Consider the following 8800-nt stretch of genomic DNA (forward strand, 5'->3'; position numbering starts at 1 on the left):
GCGTCCTGAGTATTCTTTTCGGCTGAGGGTATCGGCTACTACGTTGGTTTTTCCCGAATGGTATTGAATCACGCACTCGTAGTCGTTCAGTAGCTCTACCCATCGTCGCTGTCTCATGTTGAGCTCTTTATGATTGAGAATGTGCCGGAGGCTCTTGTGATCCGTGAAAATGGTACACTTTGTACCGTACACGTAGTGCCTCCAGATCTTCATAGCAAACACTACTGCTTCGAGTTCGAGGTCATGTGTGGTGTAATTTACCTCGTAGGTCTTTAGTTGTCTTGACGCATAGGCTATGACATTTCCTCGCTGCAATAGCATGCAACCTAATCCTTGTTTAGATGCGTCACAGTAGACCACAAAGTCTTCCGTCCCTTCTGGCAGGGATAGGATCGGGGCACTACACAGGGCTTCTTTTAAGGTTTAGAAAGCATCCTCTTGTTTCTCCTCACAGATGAAGGTTACAACCTTCTAAGTTAGGGCGGTGAGTGGCTTAGAGATCTTGGAGAAATTCTGTATGAACATCCTGTAGTAACCAGCGAGACCTAAGAATTGTCTGATCTCCATTGGGGTTCTTGGTGTATCCCAGCCTTCGATTGCTTTGATTTTGTAAGGGTCTACGTGTATCCCTTCTTCGCTGACCACGTGGCCTAAGAAAACCACTCTTCGGAACCAAAATTCGCATTTGGAGAACTTCGCATACAGCTCCTCCGCCCTTAATGTTTCCAAGACTTGCCGCAGGTGTTGAATGTGCTCTTCCTTACTTCGTGGGTACACTAGTACGTCATCGATGAATACTATAACGAATTTATCTAGATAAGGTCGTCACACCTGGATAAAACCTTAGTTTTCAGTTCTGCAAAGACAAGTACTTTTCATGTGATTGATCATTAGATCTGCTTTTTGATTTGTGTTTCTATCTAGATTCTTCAGTTTTGTTCTTAATGAATGTTTGATTTTAATTCTTGTTAGTCTGATCACCTAGCTAGGGTTTTATCATTCCAGTTAATCAGTTAATAGAATCCGTAATTGTTCTTGTCAACTGGTAAAAGTAACAAGTATCAGATTGGTTCCGTTTTGGGATTTAACTCTGGTGTAAACTGTAAAAATCATACATTTATGCTTCCGAGCTTGTGAGAAGTATTGGGTATTGCTGGGAATTTTACATAGAACTTAATGTAACTTTTCTGATTTAATTAAGAGCTTGTTTAATTGAATAGTAAAAAGTTAGGGTTAGTTGAAGAGCATGATTTGGTTAACTAAATAAGGTAAAAGAGAAATTACTAGAGCTTGTTAGTTTTTCTCAATACCAGCTTAGATAGAACGCATCTCAAATAATCAGATTTGGGTTAGCTAGATGATTAGAAAAGTCACAGTAGAGCTGAAACCATTTTTATTATTGATTTTCGTTTACTTTATTATCACTGCATTTCTAGTTATTAGTTTTAATCAACCCCCCCCCCCCCCAATTTTATATTCTGTTTCTTGACTAGATGTGCCTGATGCAAAAAGGCATTGACTTTTATGCTGTGTCCTTGAGGATTCGACCCTGCTTCCTTGTGCTATATTTTTAGTGCAACCAGCAGTGATAAATTTATTTGTTTAATACGTGCGCGACAACGTGTTAACAAATTGGCGCCGTTATCGGGGACACGGTACTGCTAATTGTTTTGTGCCAAAATCTTTACTTACAGGTAATCTAGTCTTCATGCATGGTCGAGCCAACGACCTTAAAAAAGGGTGGCTTTCCGGGAGGCAACCCGATGAGTAGTTTTTAGTTTTTATGTTAGCAATAAAGAGATGGTCGCAGTTTCAAGCAAGCTTGGGAAAATCAGAGGATCTTCAAAGTCGTTGAAAGTCAGATTTTTCGCCCCATCTTCATCAAAATCAGATTTCTGCAAACTTATTAGGTACATTCTTTCTTAGCTGCACCCTTTTTGCTTTTATATGCTTTACTGAGTTGTTCATTCCCTTCTAAGCATTGAGGACAATGCATCATTTTAAGCTTGGGGAGGGGGTTAGTATGGAAATTTTGCATTTTTTTTAAAATTTTAAATTTTCAGTTTTTTTTTGGTTAAATTTTTCAAAAATTTCTTTTTGCATTTTGTTTTCTGCATTGCATTTGCATACTAAAATTTCGAAAATCCAAAAAAATATTTTATTTTCTGTGTTTATCTTTTCTGCGTTCATGAAAACAAAGAAAAGCCCAAAAAGATTTTATTTCTAGTTATTTTTATTTTTATTTTCTGCATATCAAAATCCAAAAAAATTAAAAATTTACATGAGATGAGGATATTTTTTACATTCGATAACTCTGTTAAGATGAAGTGTGATAGTTACCGAAAATAACAGTCTCATTACACTCAATTTTAAGAATTATCATTTGAAGTGCTTTAAATGTTTTCAATATGAACCAACATAAGAGTCAGATAATTTTTACAATGGATGTGTGGGATGGAAAAACGAATAGTGTTTTGAAAATAATTTCCTTAAATGCCTTAAAAAGAACCTAGATTGGATAACCCTTATCATTCCTTAAAGTACTGAACCCTATAGTTTCTGCGCCTTTTGAGGTTGGGAGGGAACTATCATTATACCCACAATAGTTATCATTTTTGAAGTATTGAAGATATGGTGGGCCTCAAAGTAAAATTCACGCCCAGTCAATATATATATGTTAGAAATGGTATATCAAGCAACTTGAAGAAATCTAGAATTCAAAGTCAAATCCAAGTCAAGTTTAAGTCGAAATCAAGAAGCAAACAAGTTAAATCTAAAGAGTTGATCAAGACAAAGAAGATATGTGGTATAATGAGATTGATCCTTTAATAGTGGAATCATAGGGGTAAGCTTGGAATTTCTGTCCATAATGGAGCTTACCGCGTTTACTGGACGAGTTCGGAAAAAAATGAGGGGTTGGTCAAGCTAAGTTTTTATAAACGAATTTTCGTGAAATTATTTAAAAAAAATACACTGTTTTCACAAATTTAATTCGGCGTAAAAATTATTTGCTCAAGCTTGGTTTAACTTATTAAATATAATTATGAATCGTTAATATAAAGTATTGAGACTGTTGTCTAGGTAGTGATTTCATTGGAGCTTCCTCGTTGTGAAATCTGATCATGTGACAAAAAAAGAGTGAATTATTTTAGTTTAAGTTTTTATTTTCTTTTTATTCTAAATTTCTTTTTAGGTTATCTACATCTTTTCATCTGTTTATAATGATTTATTCTTTTTCTTACTTGAGGGCAAGTAAGGTTTAAGCTTGGGGATTTTTGTTAGATCCCATTTTTTGCATCTTATAGGGTAGTTTTTATTATCATTATAGCATCATATTTTGTACATTTGCATGTCATTTATTTAATTAATGTTCAGCTCATGTAATTCGTAAGAATTCTCGTACTGCTCATGTTTTTATGTCAATTTCGGATAGTTGGAGTGGAGCAGTGCTTTGGGAGTAGTTGGATGTGCGTTTGGAGCATAAAGTGGAGCTTGGGACTTATGAAGGATTATGAGGAATGTTTGGAAGATGCTTTGGTCAAGAAACATACAATTGAATTGATCACACGAAGATAGAATATGCAATCTAAAGTTAAAGGATGTTGTTGGCAGCTTTGACCCCTGTCAGTATTTTAACCATATCTCGAGAACCGTAACTCCGATTGACGCGATTCAAAATGATCTGAAAAGTAGACAAAATTTCGGACGTCTTAGGAACAACATGCGATCGCAGGTTGCCATTATGCGATCGCATGGATGCTTTATGCGATCGCAGGTTAGGTCGCAGCATGGATTCGAGGTTTTTTTTTGTGCCAAAAATTCATCCGGAAGTGAAAAATGAAAACCTGCGATCGCATGTTGTGTACATACGATCGCAGGTTGGCCAAAAAGTGTTAAAATGGTATCCTACTTCATTAAAAAAGGCATGTGACGCGTTTTCTTCAAAACCTGCGATCGCAGGCTGTGTACATGCGATCGCATGCGCATCGTTTTTGCTCCTGGACGTATAAATAGACCTTATAACCTTCCAGTAACAGAAGTTGGCGATTCCAGAGGTTCCAGACGACGAAAATACGATTTTGGAGGCGTTTCTTCTCTGATTTCATCTATTTCCTTTAGATATGAAGACTGTGGATTATCTCCTTCAAGTAGATTAGTAAGATTAGTTGTTTGATGTCTCTTTTTATATGTTTTTATCAGATTTTAGCCATGTCTGGCTAAAACCTTAGTTTTTAGTTCTGCAAAGACAAGTACTTTTCATGTGATTGATCATTAGATATGGTTTTTGATTTGTGTTTCTATCTAGATTCTTCAGTTTTGTTCTTAATGAATGTTTGATTTTAATTCTTGTTAGTCTGATCACCTAGCTAGGGTTTTATCATTCCAGTTAATCAGTTAATAGAATCCGTAATTGTTCTTGTCAACTAGTAAAAGTAACAAGTATCAGATTGGTTCTGTTTTGGGATTTAACTCTGGTATAAACTATAAAAATCATACATTTACGCTTCCGAGCTTGTGAGAAGTATTGGGTATTGCTGGGAATTTTACATAGAACTTAATGCAGCTTTTCTGATTTAATTAAGAGATTGTTTAATTGAACAGTAAAATGTTAGGGTTAGTTGAAGAGCTTGATTTGGTTAACTAAATAAGGTAAAAGAGAAATTACTAGAGCTTGTTAGTTTTTCTCAGCACCAGCTTAGATAGAACGCATCTCAAATAATCAGATCTGGGTTTGTTACATGATTAGGAAAGTCACAGCAGAGCTGAAACCATTTTTATTATTGATTTTTCGTTTACTTTATTATCACTGCATTTCTAGTTATTAGTTTTAATCAAACCCCCCCTCCCCTTTTATATTCTGTTTCTTGACTAGATGTGCCTGATGCAAAAAGGCATTGACTTTTAGATTGTGTCCCTTTTAGTTCAACCAGCAGTGATAAATTTATTTGTTTAATAAGTGCGCGAAAACGTGTCAACATTGGTCAAATAAGTCGTCGATTTAGGGAGGAGGGTATCAGTTCTTGACGATGAGCTTGTTTAGTTCTCGGTAGTCGATGCACATGCTGAACGATCCATCCTTCTTCTTTACGAACAAGACCGGAGCTCCCCAAGGCGAGAAGCTTGGTCTGATGAATCCCTTGTTCAGTAACTCGCTCAGTTGACTGGAAAGTTCTTGCATCTCCGCACGAGCTAATCGATACGGCGACTTGGCTATTGGCGTGGCTCTAGGTATCAAGTCGATTCTGAATTCGACTTGTCTTTCGGGTGGCACTCCCGGAAGTTCTTCAGGAAATACATCGGGGAAGTTGTAGACTTCTGGGATGTCGTTAATATTCTTTTCTTCCTTCTTCTTATCGACAACGTGAGCTAAGAAGGCATGGTTCTTCTTGTGTAGACACTTCTGAGCCTTGATACACGAGATGATGCGAAGGTTCGTGCTCGGTTTGTCACCGTATATAATCAAGATTTTGTTGCTTGGTAGGTGAAGGGGAAAAGCCTTCTCATAACACATAATATCGGCACGATGAGGACTTAGCCAGTCCATGCCGATGATAACATCAAAACTCCTTCTGGTAACCGGCATTAAGTTGATTTGGAAGGAGTGGTGGTTCAAGGTTACCGCGCATCCTATGTATATATCATTTGTTGTTTCGGTCTTCCCGTAAGCCATTTCTATGGTGAATGTTTCGTTTAGAGTTTGGGGTTTTTGTTTGAGAAGGTGTTTAAAGTTATGACTCACAAAGCTTCTATCCGCACCACTATCAAATAGTATGCATGCATAAATGCTATTGAGGAGGAACGTACTGGCGACCACTGCAGGGTCTTTCATTGCCTCCTCTTGTCCTATGGCTTGGACTCTTCCCGTTCCTCCAACATTTCTGTTGTTGGTATTTGGACAATTCCGCTTGAAGTGCTCTGTCTCCCCACAGCAATAGCACGCTTGACTCACCCTAGCAGTTGTGGTTTGGGTGGTCGATTGTGCAGATCCTCTATAGTATCAGCCAGCGTGCCCCTTCTTGTTGTAGTTTGTACAGTGTAGCTCTGGGTAGGCTCCGTGGTGGTGAAACTTGCACTTGTCGCACTTTGGGTGATTACCGGCATATAGCTTGGTAGGTGCTGGTGTGGCAGGGACGGTAGCGGCATGAACCGCCATGATCTGTTGCTTCTTGGAGGGTTCTTGAGTTGGTTGGCCCTTCTTTTTGTTCCCAAACTTCCTTTTATTACCACTCTCCTTCGTCTGTTCGGGTATGGGAGTCATTATGCCTTGTCGAACTCCATGATCAATTGCATAACAAATAGTGACATCCAATGAAAAAAATATGCATAACTATTTCATTGATAATAGGGTTCTAGTACATAGTTTTTAGTGAAAATTGACCTTTAAGAAGGTCTACATGAAGGAGTAGCACTACCGCTTACTCGTAAATAAAACAAGATAATGAGTAGTACATGCCCTACTCACGACGGGTAGTCTCTCGTGGGCTCTGAGATGAAGTCGAGGCGCCATGTAACTCTGTTATCCGACGCTCAGCTGCGATCACTCTCTCCTCGAGAGTCGAGTGCCTCTCCTGATACTCCATCTCCTCTGCTCGAGCGGTGGTAAGGTGCTCAATAAGCGTGTTAATGGGATAGTATTCTCTCTCCAGGTCTCGAGTCCGTACGTCCATGACTTCCGCATCAGCTCGTAACTCCATAACTCTGTTCGCCGTCGCCCTAGTTTGATCTCCGAGGTCCGTGATTTGCTGAATCATGACTGGGAGGGCCCTGTCGGCCGGTCCCCCGTGGCTGAGGTGATAGAAACCTTGCTCCATGCCAAATGGAGGGCGGTGGCGCTGGTGTCGGCTCCACCTCTCCAGATCTTTCGCCCAGGGTGGCGTAGGTCCATGATAGCCAACTCGGTTCGCGGGAACCCTAGCAACATAAGGAGGGTTGATAACATCCGACTCCGCATCTGACTCTTCTTCTGACTCCTCTTCAAATTCTTCCTCTTTGGGTTCTTCCATGATTTCTGCAGGATCCTCTTCTATCCAACCTCCATTTCCCTGGTTAGGGAAATAGGGGTCTCCGGGTGCATGGAATCCTGCAATGATGTATGTCCAAGAATGTGAGAAATGAATGAAGAATTTAAGTGTATGTATCCTAAAATACTCCTATAGTATTTTAATTGTTTATGTTTGATTCTATAGTTCTTGATTTTTGGTAATTGTTAGACTCGTTGTTCACCACGAATATTTCCCAGCATATGTTAGTCACACCTCGGATAAATATAGTTGATCACGCTATATTTATTCAATGTCTAATTACATACTCCATGGCCTAACCGTAGTGTTCAACTCATCATACTACTTTTATAATGTGCTTGATATGACACTGCCTAAACTTGTATGTAGGTACTTATATTTATTTACTATATATATATATATATATATATATATATATATATATATATATATATATATATATATATATATAAAAGGTTGAGATCGGTTGAGAACTCAAAGTTTCCCGAGAACCCGAGAACTAAAAGTGGAGCGTTGGATCAAAAGAAATTCGTTAAGGACATGATCGTCATCTTACCAATCTCATTTAATGTTTAATTTTTTTGTGTTATTTAATATATTAATATAAATGTCTAAAAATTTACATCATAAATCAAATTTTCAGATTTTTTTAAAAATAATATTTTTCTTTTTTTTTTTAAATGCAGATTTTTTAATTTTTTTTATAGAAAACATGAGTTTTTGAAAAAAAATATTTTTTTTTAAAACTGCAATTTTTTTTTTAAAAAAAGTGCATTTTTTTTAAGAAAACTGTATTTTTTTCAAAAAAAAAACTGCAATTTATTAAAAAAAAACTGCCTTTTTTTAATAAAAAAAAACTACAAAGTTTTTTAAAGAAAGTTACATTTTTTTCAAAAAAAAAACTTCATTTTAAAAAAAAAAAAAAAATCTTAGGTGCATATATGCATATTTTTTCAATTGCATATATTCATATTTTTTATACTATAATATTCGTAAGTAAATAATAAAAAAACTCATTTTTATTTAGGTCCTGAAGATTTTTTGATGCAAATTCATCGCAAGGTAACGTTTATAGTCCTCATCTACAATAGAAGAAGTATTTTATTCGATACAAAATAAAATATAATAAACAAAAAATGCTATAAAATTCCAAAGCGTGTTCATGTCTTCGTGTCAATATTTCCATATTTTCTTCAATTTATCATCTTCACATCTTCAATATTCATCACAATTTCATCCAAATCTACATGAAAATTAAAAAAAATTGATTGATGCAAAAACACTTACAAAAATACATATGTGATTTACATGTGATTAACATATGAATCACAGACGATTCACATATGAATTACATGTGATGCATATGTGAATTACATGTGACTCACATGTAATTCATATGTGAATTACATGCGATCTACATGTGAATCACATGTAATTCATATGTGAATTACATGCGATCTACATGTGAAGCACATGTAATTCATATGTGATTTACATGTGAAGCACATGTAATTCATATGTGAATTACATGTGAATCACATGTAATTCATATGTGATTTACATGTGAATTACGTGTAATTCAAATGAATCGCATGATTGAAACTAGGTAATTTTGTGAATTTATATTGAAATTAGGGAAAAGCTTACTTTATAGACATGATTTGTTGTATCCAGTTTTTAGGTTCATGATTTGCAATGTTCATGCTCAAATTCATTCCATCTTGTGGTAATACACCAACTACAGGTGAATCTTCCGCCATTGCCCTTGCAAACACATC

Source organism: Lactuca virosa, chromosome 3 (genome assembly GCF_052849685.1).
Source record: "Lactuca virosa cultivar CGN04683 chromosome 3, Lactuca_virosa_CGN04683_v6, whole genome shotgun sequence".
In the NCBI taxonomy this organism is placed as follows: domain Eukaryota; kingdom Viridiplantae; phylum Streptophyta; class Magnoliopsida; order Asterales; family Asteraceae; genus Lactuca; species Lactuca virosa.